This window comes from Nicotiana sylvestris, chromosome 4 (genome assembly GCF_000393655.2).
Source record: "Nicotiana sylvestris chromosome 4, ASM39365v2, whole genome shotgun sequence".
Taxonomy (NCBI): domain Eukaryota; kingdom Viridiplantae; phylum Streptophyta; class Magnoliopsida; order Solanales; family Solanaceae; genus Nicotiana; species Nicotiana sylvestris.
The window spans coordinates 175,896,538-175,913,134 of record NC_091060.1 but is presented as its reverse complement, the minus strand read 5'-3'; positions in this window follow the sequence as shown (position 1 = coordinate 175,913,134).

Genomic DNA, 16,597 nt, shown 5'->3' with positions numbered 1-16,597 from the left:
TATGTTCTTATAGAAGAACAAATATAATGTTGATCTTCCAAAATATTATATTCTTGAATTTTTTTATAAGAACTCACAAGAAAAGGACACAATTGAAAGTAGTACACTTTAGAATAAAGATTTGTATTAAAATAGGGACTTAATCGTGGAAGAAGTAGTATTTGAATGGAGTAAGAATTGGTTGTGAAGAAGGTATTTATCATTAATCTTGGACAAACAAACCTTATTTGAAAAGAGATGTTTGCGACAACGATCATTCCTTCTAAAAAGCTCAATCATATCAAGTGCAATAAGGGACTTCTAATAGCTTGAATTCTATCAAGGTATTTAATTTTTTGTTGTGCTTTTCCACTGGAATATTCATTGACTACTATCATTATTAATATATTATTTTGATCATGCTAATATAATAATATTTTTCGTCTTTCAATTGATTTAAATGGTTAAACCATCACGTGTCATTATTAACGTGCAACGCACGTTCATAAATACTAGTTATTATAAAAGTACGAATGTTTTACGCTAAATGTTGAACGACTAATATCCTTAAAATATTGATTAACTTAGATACCCTTAATTAATTAGATATCTTCCAAGATTTTGTAAATAAGACCAAATTTTACGTTGAAGATGGTATTTTAATGATGAATAATCGAAGAAAGAGATAAAATTTTATGAGAATTAGGAGAACGGGAAGCTTATTTGGAAAAGGAAGCCATATATTAATTTGAACACAAACTCTAAATAGTCTAAAATTTGTGTGTCCAATACAGAGTTGAAGTTTCAAAGCAATCTCACTTGGACTAGAACACTCTGAACCACTTATTGCCTTTATATGAAGTCACAATTTATTTTAACGAGTAGTACCTTTTTATTCGAAATTAATTATTTCTTTTCATCACGTGAATTCTATCAAAATTAATTTTTTATGTATCAATACGGGAAGGAAGTAGTCGCCCATAGTAGCATTTAAGCCTTAAAAAATATAATCAACATTCATCAAACTATTGTTGAATTGCAAAAAATACAAGAGAGCCTCCAGAAAGTTGCTTCCGGAATGAAGAAGCATTGATGTCTAACAATTTCTAATAAGGGAAAGAAGGTTCAATTCGTGTTTGGATTTGTTTAAATTTTCAATCATGACAACTTTCTAAGTTTAACTCTCTATACATAAGAGGAATGAAAGAGTAAACATAACTTGATAAGGTAGTTTTGCATTTAAGTTTGGTTTAGGATTTTGTTTACGATAACTTCATAATCGAGTTCATTGTTGAGATTGTAAAAAGCAAATTGTATTTATCTCAAGTTCATAATATGAAGACATTACTTCTGATGTGCAATCACCTCCTTTTACGCTATATATTAGATCTTGGATATTTTTTACCAATGATTTGAGAGCTTGCGGTACAACGTTAAATTTTTGTGTCAATTTTTTATTTAATGTTAATGTTTTATGTGTTTGTTGTATAGGTTCGATATGGAATTTAACAAAGCTTTTTAAAAAATTTATCAAGAAATTTTATTTTGTCATGACTTAATTTATTTGAGAAATCATTGGTCAGATCTGAGTTTGAGAAGCATGATTATTGTGAGAGCGAGAAAAAAATGGCTTTAGATTTGTTATGTTACTATTTAACTATTAATATAATATTAAAAGGGAGATTAAATGATTAATTAAAAGAGAAAAAAATTATCAAGTACGTAGCATAAATTTGCTAATTAGCAAGGAAGTTTTAAAAAAAATATATAAAAAAGGACACCAGGATTTATAAACCAAGTTCAAGAGATATGCAAATCAGCTTGGTTATATTATTTTATAGATATTTCGGGGATTAAGTATTACTACGTTATGTAACTCTTTTATAGGAGTAAAGACATAAAATTTGAGCGAGAGACGACGAATGATGAAATTATTTAAATATGAACAAGAATAATTTTAGTTACACTTGTGTTTTATGGAGAAAATAAATAAAGCATTATGGAGAAAATAAATAAAGCACATGATCACACAATCTCAGATAATAGGCTGTCGTTGTTGCTACATGATTTCTCAAGTAGACAATTATATGTTAAATTTTTAAGAGGATACTAATGTTGACAACAAGAATTTGTTGTTCCTTCATATGGATAATTGACTAAATATTTACGCGCAAAAGCATGTATATAGAGACTAGTCTATATCTATATCTATATCTATATTATTATAAAAGCATGAATACAATGTCGGTTTATCAAAATAACCTTATAATATTAAGCATAATAACTCATAATAAAAGGACATAATCGGAATTCTAGATATTAGCATTATAATCCTATTAGTTTTAGGACATCATACTACACGTTAGGAGTCTTACATGATTACCTTTAGCAATCCTGTTAATATAATTACTTTCGGGTTGTCTAATTCATATAAAATTGAACAGATACTTAAATGTTTTATACACACTTGACAAATACAAAAATCTTTCACCGCACTACATGAAATTTGTAATGCTTTAGGTCCTAACTCTCTAAATACTTAAAGAGTTCTTATTCAACTGGGAATCATTATAGATTTTAGTTTGTATAGATCACCGTATGCCTTTTTTGTCTTTCATCTAACCATAGTTCGTAAGTGTTTTAGAGCCAATAGTAAAAAATAAGCTTTAGTAAAATTTTAATTTTTTTTGACAACTAAATTCCTTTAGCTTTCTTTTACGTGGTTTTTGGATTACTCTATGGCTTTGTGATGCATTAGTTTTTTTTAATTGGTTACTACTTTAACTCTAAGAGTTGAAGATAGCTTATTAATTTAAAATGAGATTGATATTCCTTGTATATAAGTTAATTTTGATGAAAAGTGAGCCCATAATGCTACTGAAAAACTAACATTCATCAAATGACTTATGTAATGGTAACTAGAAAAGTAAATATTTTTAGCCATGTAATCCTATTACTTTTAGGATACACTTCTTAAAAATTTCTATTACTAATTTAATTTGAAAACGTATTATAATGTCCTATTACTAATTTAATTTGAGAATGAATTATATTGTCCAAATCCATTTAGAAAAAGGAGAGCCTATGTCATGATCCGGATTTTCCACCCTCAGGAGTCGTGATGGCACCTACTAATGGGAGCTAGGCAAGCCAAACCTTAACTACTTGCTACACTTTCATTTTTGCTTCTTTTTAACAAACACAAGTCGATAATATACTAAAAGCAGAATTTTAAATAAATAAGTGGAAGTCAACAATTATGTATCTTAAGGCTACGTCTATTACAATTTTTAAAACCTCAAATACCCATAACCTGGTGTCACAGTGTCACAGACTGTCTAAGAGTCACTACATACAAGGTCTGAAGAAATACAATACACTGTTTCTGAACAAAGAAAAAGAATCAGGAAATAGAGATAGAGGGAGACGCCAGGACCTGCGGATGCCTGCAGTCTACCTTGGGTCTCCGGGTGGACTGAAGGAAGCACTCCAACAACTGTCCGAAAGTTGCTCCTGGATCTGCACACAGTGCAAAGTATAGTATCAGCACAACCGACTCCATGTGTTGGTAAGTGTCTAGCCTAACCTCGGCTAAGTAGTAACGAGGCAAGGACCAGACCACCAAATAAACCTGTGCAGTTCATATATATACAGCGGAAAAAAAATACAGAAATAACCAGTCAATGTGAGCGGGGAAACACATGCTGTGGGGAAGATAATAATTCCGAATAGAAAGGCATCAAGTAAGGAAAGAAACAACATAACTAAAATGTCAACAAGGAAGCAGAAATCAACAATTGCACGGCATCACCCTTCGTGCTTTTACTCTCAGCCTCACCAAAGTAGTTAAATAATAAAGATGTGCACGGCATCACCCTTCGTGCTTTTACTCTCGTCCTCACCAAAACAATCATATAATCAAAATGTGCACGGCATCACCCTTCGTGCTTTTACTCTCATTCCTCGCCATATAATCAATAGAATCGGCACGGAATGGTACGTCGTGGGGCACAACATCACCCTTCGTGATTTACACTCTTTTCTTACAATAACAAACAATGCACGGCATCACCCTTCGTGCTTTAATACTCTTCCTCACCCAAACAACAATCACAAGCAAAGGGGCAAGGGAATAAACAAAATAGTAATAGAGATCCCAACAAGGGAACAACAGTTAAACAATTAAATCTCGGTAAGGGAGCAACAAATAAATCAACAATAGCCCGGCAAGGGTGACAACATAATTATCTCTTCTCTTACTTAATTTTACTTCACAATTCACTTCACAACTCGAACCAATGCTCTAGAGGTTTGATTATCACTTATACTTTTACAATTCATTTCACAACTTGAGTCAATGCTCTAAAAGTTCAATTGTCACTTATACTTTCACAATTTCACTATACAACTTGAGCCAACATTCCTCAATGTTTATAGGTCGCAATTCTTTCCACAAACTTTATACAACAATTAGAAATCTTCACCAAGGCTTGAATAATACAACTAAATCATGAAAATCACAATATAAGACTCACGATCATGCTTGACACCAACGTATAGATACTCGTCACCATGCCTATATGTCGTACTCGACAAGAAGCAAATAGTAAATAGGACACAACTTATAATCTCTCAAGCTAAGGTTAGACCAAACACTTACCTCGATGCCTCGAACACAACTCAAGTTTCAATTATAGCTTTACTCCTTGATTCCACCACCAGTTCGCTAGTATCTAGCCACAAGTTACTTAATTACATCAATAAATGCTAAATGAATCAATTTGAATGTATGAAAATGAGTTTTCCAAAGTTTTTACCCAAAAAGTCAAAATTTCCCCCAGTCCCACGTGGTCAAAACCCGAGGTTCAAACCAAAACCCGATTACCCATTCCTCCACGAGCTCAAATATGTAATTTGTTTTGAACCTAGGTTCTACCCAAAACATCCAATTTCCCCCATGAAAATAATTGATTTGAAGTTGAAATCATATTAAAAGATGTTAATGATTGAAGAAAACTAGTTAAAATCGACTTACAATTGATTTGGAGAAGAAAGGTTGTTTGAAAAATCGCCTTTTATGTTTTTGGGGTTTTTGAAAAGTGCAAAATAACTAAAAATCTCGTCTATTTATACCCCTCTCAGACCCTCTTCGCGGACCGCATAAGAAGGACTGCGGCCACGGAGCTCCACCGCGGACCACAAAAAATCGAGCGCGGCCGCGGAGGCTTGGCCTTGCTCACTGCGGACCGTACAAATCCCACCGCAGTCGCGGAGTCCCCACTGCGGATCACGAGACCTGCAACTTCTCTGAATCTGCAACTTTTTCCTAAGTGTAAAAACATCCTGAAACTCACCCGAGCCCTCGGGGCTCCAAACCAAATGTCGTACTAACTCAAAAACATTATATGGACTTACTCGTGTAATCAAATCATCAAAATAACCTCATGAACATCAAAATCTCGAGATCATTGAAATTTTCTCAAAAACTTCCTTAAACATAAATTTTGCAATTTAAGTCCGAATCAAGTTACATGACATGCGTTTCTCACCAAATTCAACAGAAATATCTTAAATCATATATAAGACCTATACCGGGCGCCGGAACCAAAATACACCCGATACCATCATGTTCTAATCAAATTTCACTTCGAATTTCTTTAAACAATTCTAGAAAATAATTTCCCTTAAAAATTCATTTCTCGGGCTTGGGACCTCGGAATTCGATTTCGGGCATACGCCCAAGTCCCATATTTTCCTACGGACCCTCTAGGACCGTCAAATCATGGTTCCGGGTTCGTTTATCCAAAATATTGACCGAAGTCAAATTAGCTCATTTTATAATCAAAACTTATCATTTTTCACAGATTATCATGTTTAAGCTTTCCGACTACATGCCCAGACTACGCACGCAAATTGAGGTGACTCTAAATGAGGTTTTCAAGACATAAGAACATGGAAGTTTCATTTTAAAACAAGTGATAACCTTTTGGATCATCACATTCTCCACCTCTAAAACAACCGTTCGTCCTCGAACGGACAGAAGAAGGAAGTACCTGAGTCGAGAATAAGATGGGGATAGTGGCTCCACATATCGAACTCAGACTCCCAGGTCGATGCCTCAGGAGGCTGACCTCTCCACTAAACATGAATAGAAGGAAAACTCTTTGACCTCAACTGACGAACCTGCCGGTCTAGAATAGCTACCGGCTCCTCCTCATATGACAAGTTCTTATCCAACTGGACAGTGCTGAAATCTAACACGTGGGATGGATCGCCATGATATTTCCGGAGCATGGACACATGAAACACTGGATGCATGGCCGATAAGCTCGGCGTCAATGCAAGTCTATAAGCCACCACTCCCACTTGATCAAGAATATCAAACGGGCCAATGAACCTAGGGCTATGCTTGCCCTTCTTCCCAAATCTCATCACGCCCTTCATAGGCGACACTCGGAGCAATACCCACTCTCCAACCATGAAAGCCACATCTCGAACCTTGCGGTCTTCATAACTCTTCTACCTGGACTGAGCGGTACGAAGCCTATCCTAAATAATCCTGACCTTGTCCAAAGCCTCCTGAACCAGATCCGTACCCAACAATCGAGCCTCTCCCGGCTCAAACCATTCAACCAGAGATCAACACCGCCTACCATATAAAGCCTCATAAGGAGCCATCTGGATACTCGACTGGTAGCTATTGGTATAGGCAAACTCTGCTAAAGGCAAAAACTGATCCCTCAAGCCCCCAAAGTCAATGACACAAGCTCGGAGTATATCCTCCAAAATCTGAATAGTCCGTTGGGACTGCCCGTCCATCTGAGGATGAAATACTGTACTCAACTCAACCTGGGTGCTCAACTCTCGCTGAACTGCTCTCTAGAAATGCGAGATAAACTGCGTACCTCGGTCCAAAATGATAGATACAGGCACACCATGAAGACGAACAATCTCCCAAATATAGATCTCAGCTAACCTCTCGGATGAATAGAAGACTGCCACAGGAATGAAATGCGTTGACTTGGTCAACCTATCAACAATGACTCATACTGCGTCGAACTTCCTCCGAGTCTGCGGGAGTCCAACAATGAAATCCATAATAATCCACTCCCACTTCCACTCGGGAAGCTCAATCCTCTAAAATAAATCACCAGGCCTCTAATGCTCGTACTTAACCTACTGACAATTCAAACACCGAGCTACATATGCAACAATATTCTTCTTTATTCTATGACACCAATAATGCTACCGTAAATCCTGATACATCTTCGTGGCGCCCGGATGAATAGAGTACCAGGAGCTATGGGCCTCCTCTAAAATCAACTCTCAGAGCCCATCCACATTAGGCACACAAACTCGACCCTGCAATCTCAAAAATCCATCATCATCTAAGGTAGCCTGCTTGGCACCTCCGCGTTGCACCATGTCTCTAAGGACACACAAATGGGGATCATCATACTGCCGATCACGGATATGCTCTAACAAAGAAGAACGAGCGACCGTGCAGGCCAATACACGACTAGGCTCAGAAATATCCAACCTCACAAACTGATTGCCAAAGCATGAAGTCTCTCACTGACCGGAATATAAGCAAGACTGCCCATACTTGTTGACTTCCTACTCAAGGCATCGGCCACCATATTGGCCTTTCTCGGGTGATATAAGATAGTGATATCATAATCCTTCAACAACTCCAACCACCTCCTCTGCCTCAAATTCAGCTACTTTTGCTTGAACAAATACTGAAGACTCTTATGATCCGTGAACATCTCATATGCCACGCCATACATATAATGCCTCCAAATCTTCAATGCGTGAACTATGGCTGCCAACTCTAAATCATGAACTTGATATTTCTTCTTATGAATCTTCAACTGTCGCGAAGCATAGGCAATGACATTGCCATCCTACATCAACACTGCACCAAGCCCAATACGGGAAGCATCACAATAAACTGTATAAGGCCCTGAACTTGTGGGGAAAACAAACACTGATGTTGTAGTCAGAGCTGTATTGAGCTTCTGAAAGCTCACCTCACACTCATCTGACCATCTAAACTGGGCACCCTTCTGGGTCAACCTGGTCATCAAGGCTACGATAGAGGAAAACCCCTTCACGAACCGATGATAGTAGCCTACCAATCCCAAGAAACTCCGAATCTCTATAGCTGATATTGGCCTAGGTTAGTTCTAGACTGCCTCAATCTTCTTCGGATCAACCTGAATACCCTCTACTGGTACCACATGACCCAGAAATCCAACTGAACTCAACCAGAACTCACACTTCGAGAACTTAGCATATAACTGACTATCCCTCAAGGTCTGAAGAACCACTCTGAGATGCTGCTCGTGCTCCTCCCGGCTACGGGAATATATCAAAATATCATCAATGAATACTATTACGAATGAGTCCAAATAAGTCCTAAACACTCGGTTCATCAAATCCATAAAAGCTATTGGGGCATTGGTCAACCCAAATAACATGACTAGGAACTCATAATGCCCGTACCGAGTGCGGAAAGCTGTCTTAGAGACATCAGATGTCGTAATCCTCAACTAATGGTAGCTAGATCTCAAATCAATCTTTGAAAACACCTTGGCACCTTGAAGCTGATCAAACAAATAATCGATCCTCGGCAATGGATATTTTTTCTTGATTGTAACCTTGTTCAACTGCCGGTAATCAATGCACATTCTCATCGATCCGTCCTTCTTCTTAACAAACAACACCAGCACACCCCAAGACGAAACACTGGGTCTAATGAAACCCTTCTCAAGGAAGTCTTGCAACTGTTCCTTCAACTCTTTCAACTCCAGTGGGGCCATATGATACAGCGGGATAGAAATGGGCTGAGTACCCAGAGCCAAATCAATGCAAAAGTCAATATCCCTATCGGGTGGCATACCCGGCAGGTCCGAAGGGAAAACATCAGGAAACTCTTCAACAACGGGCACATAATCAATATAAGAGACCTCAGTACTAGAATCACGAACATATGCCAAATAGGCCAAACACCCCTACTCAACCATACGTTGAGCCTTCACATATGAGATAACACTTCGGGTAGAATGACCAGAAGTCCCTCTCCACTCTAAACGGGGCAAATTCGGTAAGGCTAAGGTCACAGTCTTGGCATGATAGTCCAAGATAGCATGGTAAAGTGACAACCATGTCATCCCCAATATAACATCGAAATCGACCATGTCTAGAAGCAACAAATCCACACGATTCTTAAGACCCCCAATCACCACAATACAAGAACAATGGACTCGATCTACTATAATAGAATCACCCACCGGTGTAGACACATAAACAGGAATACTCAATGAATCACTAGGCATGACCAGATACAGTGCAAAATAAGATGACACATACGAGTAGGTAGATCCTGGATCAAATAACACTGAAGCATATCTATCACAAACCAAAATAGTACCTGTAATGACTACATATGAAGCCTCAGCCTCGGGCTGGTTAGAAGGGCGTAACATCGGGGCTGTGCCCCACCAGCCTGAACTACATCTTTGGGATGGCCTGCAGCTGGGCTGGCCTTCACCTCTGGCGGCCTGAGCTCCACCCCCAGTACCTCTACCTCTACCTCTAGCACTTATACCCTCACCTCTAGCTGGCTGGGGGAGATGTGGAACACCTGGTGCCTGTACTATAACACGAGAACCCTGATGCTGAGAGTTACTCGGTGCTCGAGGGCAAAACCTAGCAATGTAACCCAGATCACCACACGTGTAACAAGCCCTCGACTACTAAGACTGCTGGCCTTGACGACCTGAATGACCACCCTGAAAACTCTGAAGCGGCGGTGCACTAATAGGAGCAGGTGGTGCACTATAGGGCCGCTGATCGGAATACTGCATCTGGGAACCACAACCACCTGAAGTACAGTGAGAAACTTGGAGCACTAACTGAAAGGTCTTAGGAGGATGGCATCTACCATACGAGTCTTGACCTCCGGATGAGGTACCACTAAATCAGCCTGAATGATGGGGTCTCTTATCTGACCCATGACTATCTCCCTGTGATAAAACCATCTCAACTCTACGGGCCACATTGGCCGCCTCCTGAAAAGTAATCTCACTCCCAGCCTCTCTAGCCATTTGAAGACGAATCGACTGAATGAGACCGTCAATAAACCTTCTCACCCTCTCTCTCTCGATGGGGAGTATGATGAGAACATGGCGAGCTAAGTCGATGAACCTGGTCTCATACTGGTTAATAGTCATGGAACCCTGCTGGAGGTGCTCAAACTGCCTCCGATAGGACTTTCTCTAAGTAACGGGGACAAACTTCTCCAGGAATAACACTGTAAACTACTCCCAAGTCAAGGCTTGCAATCTGGCTGGTCTCGCTAAGCAATAATCCCTCCACCAAGTCTTGGTGGATCCAGACAAGCAAAATGTAGCAAAATCGACCCTATTGGTCTCAACAATGCCCATGTTCCTGAGAACTTCGTGGCAGCTATCTAGATAATCCTAGGGATCCTCAGTAAATGCACCGCTGAAAGTAGAAGTGAAGAGCTTGGTGAACCTATCCATTCTCCATAAAGCATCGGCAAATATAGCCGTTCCATCACCGGTCTGAGCTACCACACCCGGCTATACTACTCCAACTAGCTGAACTGCTGGAGTCTGAATCTGAGGAACTACCTACTCCGGAGTGCGAGTAGCAGGAGTCTGGGACCCTCCTCCAGCCTGAAAGACGGTTGGAGCTATAGGAAGCAAGCCTCCCTGAGTGACACTCTCCATGAAGCCCACTAATCGGACCAGAGCATCCTGAAAAACTGGGGTAGCAATAAACCCCTTGAGGATCTGAGCTGGGCCCACCGAAACTGCTGGAGTCTGAACCTCCTCATCAAAATCACCCTGAGGCTCCGATATGGGTGCTGCCGCCCTGGGCTGATCTCTGCCCCTGCCTCGGCCTCGCCCTCTGCCTCTCGTGGGAGCAGCTACTGGTGGCTCGAGTCGCTGAGCGGAGGATGAGGAAGCGCGTGTTCTCTCCATCTGTGAAAGAACATAGTAGAAGTTCAATTAGCATTGAGAAACAAAACCGCACGACGGGAAAGAATGAATGTGAAGTTTTTCCTAACTCTGTAGCCCTTGAGTGATAAATACAGACGTCTCTGTACCGATCCCTCAGACTCTACTAAGCTTGTCTGTGAACTGTGAGACCTATGTAACCTAGAGCTCTAATACCAACTTGTCACGATCCGGATTTCCCACCTTCAGGAGTTGTGATGGCGACTACTAATGGGAGCCAGGCAATCCAAATCTTAACTACTTGCTACACTTTCATTTTTGCTTCTTTTTAACAAACACAAGTCGATAATATGATAAAAGGGAAATTTTAAATAAATAAGCTGAAGTCAACAATTATATATCTTAAGGCTACATCTATTACAACTTTTAAAACCTCAAATACCCAAAACCTGATATCACAGTGTCAGAGACTGTCTAAGAGTCACTACATATAAAGTTTGAAGAAATACAATACACTGTTTCTGAACAAAGAAAAAGAATCAGGAAATAGAGATAGAGGGAGACGCATGGGCCTGCGGACGCCTGCAGTCTACCTTGGGCCTCCGGGTGGACTGAAGGAAGCACTCCAACTACTGTCCGAAAGCTGCTCCTGGATCTGCACACAGTGCAAAGTGTAGTATCAGCACAACCGGCCCCATATGCTGGTAAGTGTCTAGCCTAACCTCGGCGAAGTAGTGACAAGGCTAGGACCAGACCACCAAATAAATCTGTGCAATTCATATATATATACAGCGGAAAAGAAATAAAAAATTAACCAGTCAATGTGGGAGGGGAAAACATGATGTGGGGAAGATAATAATTCCGAATAGAAAGGCATCAACTAAGGAAAGAAACAACATAACTAAAATATCAACAACGAAGCAGAAATCAACAATTGCATGGCATCACCCTTCGTGCTTTTACTCTCAGCCTCACCAAAGCAGTTAAATAATAAAGATGTGCACGACATCACCCTTCGTGCTTTTACTCTCGTCCTCACCAAAACAATCATATAATCAAAATGTGCACGACATCACCCTTCGTGCTTTTACTCTCATTCCTCGCCATATAATCAATAGAATCGGCACGGAATGGTATGTCATGCGGCACAGCATCACCCTTCGTGTTTTACACTTTTTTCTTACAATAACAAACAATGCACGGCATCACCCTTCGTGTTTTAACACTCTTCCTCACACAAACAACAATCACAAGCAAAGGGGAAAGGGAATAAACAAAATAGTAATAGAGATCCCGGCAAGGGAACAACAGTTAAACAATTAAATCCCAACAAGGGAACAGCAAATAAATCAACAATAGCCCGGCAAGGGTGACAACATAATTATCTCTTCTCTTTCTCAATTTTAATTCACAACTCGAGCTAATGCTCTAGAGGTTAGATTATCACTTATACTTTCACATTTCATTTCATAACTTGAGCCAATGCTCTAAAAGATCAATTGTCACTTATACTTTCACAATTTCACTATACAACTTGAGCCAACATTCCTCAATGTTCATAGGTCACAATTCTTTCCACAAACTTTATACAACAATTAGAATCTTCACCAAGGCATGAATAATACAACGAAATCATGAAAATCACAATATAAGACTCATGGTCATGTTTGACACCAACGTATAGATACTCGTCACCATGCCTATACGTCGTACTCGACAAGAAGCAAATAGCAAATAGGACACAACTCCTAATCCCTCAAGCTAAGGTTAGACCAAACACTTACCCTGATGCCTCGAACACAACTCAAGTTTCAATTATAGCTTTACCCCTTGATTCCACCACCAATTCGCTCGTATCTAGCCACAAGTTACTTAATTACATCAATAAACACTAAATGAATCAATTTGAATGCATGAAAATGAGTTTTCCAAAGTTTTGACCCGACAAGTCAAAATTTCCCCCGGACCCACGTGATCAAAACCCAAGGTTCGAACCAAACTCCGATTACCCATTCCCCCACGAGCTCAAATATGTAATTTGTTTTGAAATCGGACCTCAAATCGAGGTCCAAATCCCCAATTTTTGAAAAACCTAGGTTCTACCCAAAACACTCAATTTCCCCCATGAAAATAATTGATTTGAAGTTGAAATCATGTTAAAAGATGTTAATGATTGAAGAAAACTAGTTAAAAATGACTTACAATTGAATTGGAGAAAAAAGGTTGTTTGAAAAATCGCTTCTTATGTTTTTGAGGTTTTTGAAAAGTGCAAAATAACTGAAAATCTCGTCTATTTATACCCCTCTCAGACCCTCTCCACGGACCGCATAAGAAGGATTGCGGCCGCGGAGCTCCACCGCGGACTGCAAGAAATCGTGTGTGGCCGCGGAGGTTTGGCCTTGCTCACCGCGGACCACACAAATCTCACCGCGGCCACGAAGCTTCCACCACAGACTGCGAGACCTGGCTTCATAGACTTATAACTTCTCTGAATCTGCAACTTTTTCCTAAGTGTAAAAACATCCCGAAACTCACCCGAGCCCTCGGGGCTCCAAACTAAATGTCGTACTAACTCAAAAATATCATATGGACTTACCGTGTAATCAAATCATCAAAATAACCTCATGAACATCAAATTAAATCTCGAGATCAATAAAATTTTCTCAAAAACTTCCTTAAACATAAATTTTGCAATTTAAGTCCGAATCACGTCACATGACATCCGTTTTTCATCAAATTCCACAAAAATATCTTAAATCATATATAAGACCTGTACCAGGCGCCGGAACCAAAATACGGGCCCGATACCATCATGTTCTAATCAAATTTCACTTCAAATTTCTTTAAACAATTCCAGAAAATAATTTCCCTTAAAAATTCATTTCTCGGGCTTGAGACCTCGGAATTCGATTTCGGGCATACGCCCAAGTCCATATTTTCCTTCGGACCCTCCGAGACCGTCAAATCACAGGTCCGGGTTTGTTTACCCAAAATATTGACTGAAGTCAAATTAGCGCATTTTATAATCAAAAGTTATCATTTTTCACAAATTATCATGTTTAAGCTTTCTGGCTATGCGTCCGGATTGCGCACGCAAATTGAGGTGTCTCTAAATGAGGTTTTCAAGGCCTCAAACACGGAAGTTTCATTTTAAAACAAGTGATGACCTTTTGGGTCATCACAGCCTATATTATTATAAAAGCATAAATACATTAATATACCAAAATAACCCTAAAATATTAATCGGAACAACTCATAGGTAAATAACATAACTGCAATAACCTATTTTTTGGACTACAGTACCCTCTATTCTATTAAATTCTTATTAAAAATATGTAGGAAGGTTTAATAAAATCAATTTCATAAGAATCCTCCATATAGGAAATACATTACCACTTTATAATGTCCAATACCAAGAAAAAATAAAAGTAATATTAAATGGACTGCATAAAGAGTAAAAATTGAGGAGAAAAAAAATACCCCTACGATAATATATTTTATATTATATTTGAACTATTTTCCTACTCAAATAATATTGTTTTAATTAATTTCGTGTAATATTAAAAAATATCCAATTATTAAATAACAACTAAGAAAATATTTAAGAATATAAATGTGTGAGAAAGAGAAAAGAAATAATTGGTAAGAGTCAATATCATTAATGATTCTACAAGCACAAAGATCTAAAAATAAAATGCCATATCAATCTTTTATACTTTTAAAATAAAATTTATGGTGGATAAAATTATAATTAAGATTAAACAATCAAAAAAAGAGATGAACTAATATTAAGATATGAATCAACATAGAATAAATTATTTTTTATGTTAAAACTAAATAATTAAATCTTCTAATTAATTATTTAGCACGACAATCCAATTCAATTATTTTTTAAACTCATCATATGAGTAAAATTCTTATTCAAGTTTATCTAGCTTGCCAAAGTTATACTTCTAGCCTTAAATAAAAAAAATTCAACTGACAAGAAATATAAAGTAAGAACAAATCTAGTATTTAGTGTCTTCTTACTTCGTGCCGGAAATAAAGAAGAACATCCAATAAAAGATGATTTGGTTCTTCCTAAACACTTGGTTATCAATCCCAATGGTAATAGTAGTGCATTTAATAAGAGAAATATTTCTATCATTAGATTAAAACGTAATTTGTGCAAATTACATGATAGAATTAAAAAGATATCTTAGCTAGCAGAAATAAATATGTTGATCAATTAAATAAAAGATTGATTGCAGAATTTTATAGTAAAAACAAAATATTTTTCTGTTTTTGACTCAGCAGAAAATGATACCAAGATTTACTACCAAGAAGAATACTTAAATACTTTAATATCAAATGGCCTTCTACCATACATGTTTGTTGTCAAGTTTATTATTTCTTGCGTATGTTAGTGTCACAGTATATATAATAGACTAAGTTAAATTGATCTTCCATTGTATATAGGTTGATTTTGAAAAAAAAAATGCATGTCATGCTACTGAAAAATTTAGATACGCCGAATAGCTTATGTAATAGCACACAGATAGGTATATAGAAGTTTTGACAATAACGTCATACATGCAAAAATTATGATACTGGGTAATGTGCTTCTAAGTATATTCTTATCCCTGAATTTAATTTTCGTCTTCCGAAACTAAGGAATACTCTTTTAAATTTGTGTGAAATAATTTTTAGTATGTTTATGTTTTACAAATATAATATTAAAGCACAAGGACAAACATCCTAAATATTGGACTATATTTACTGCAACATGTTTTCTTGCATGAACAACTGTATGTTGTACTTTCAAGAGGGATATCAAGATCGACAACAAGAGTTCTGGTTAAGGCACAGCAACCAAAGCATTAGGAGGAAACATACACAAAAAAGTATTGTCCACAAAGAAGTGTTCGTTAAGTTACCATCACATTCAATACTTTTAAATTATAATACATAATTATCTAATTAACATGGAAAAATTGATAATTTGTGTGAGTTCTGATGATGTCTTTTTATTTTAAATTCATGATATTATGCTAATGTAATAATATTTTTCGGTATTTAGATGATTTTTGTATTATTATACATAAAAGTTCTATCATTAGTTAAATTTATTGTTCCTTTATATAAATAAATATTTAAATCATCAAGTGTCATTATTAACGTGCATCGCACGTTCATAGATACTAGTTATTATAAAAGCACGAATAATTTATGCTAAATGTTGAACAACTAAAATATCCTTAAAATATTGATCGACTTTTATGCCCTTAAATATTTGTATAATTTAGGGATATAATTGTAAATCACCTACGACTAGAATTATATTCCTATTTAAATTACACATAAGCCGAGCAAAAAAGGAAAACATGAGAAGTTGAAATACTCCTATCTGTTATGAAATAAAAGCAATTTAGTAAAGCATGAACAAGAAATAAAAGCAATTTAGTAAAGTATGAACAAGAAATAAAAGTAACTTAGTAAAACATGAACAAGAATAGAGATAGAGAGAAGGAAGAGATTTTCTTCTTCAATTGTGTGTATTTTCCTATCTATTACAAGGCCTTTATATAGGCATGAAAAGTGAAGAAAATATGTCATGGAATATGTCATTGAACATAGAAAATATGTCA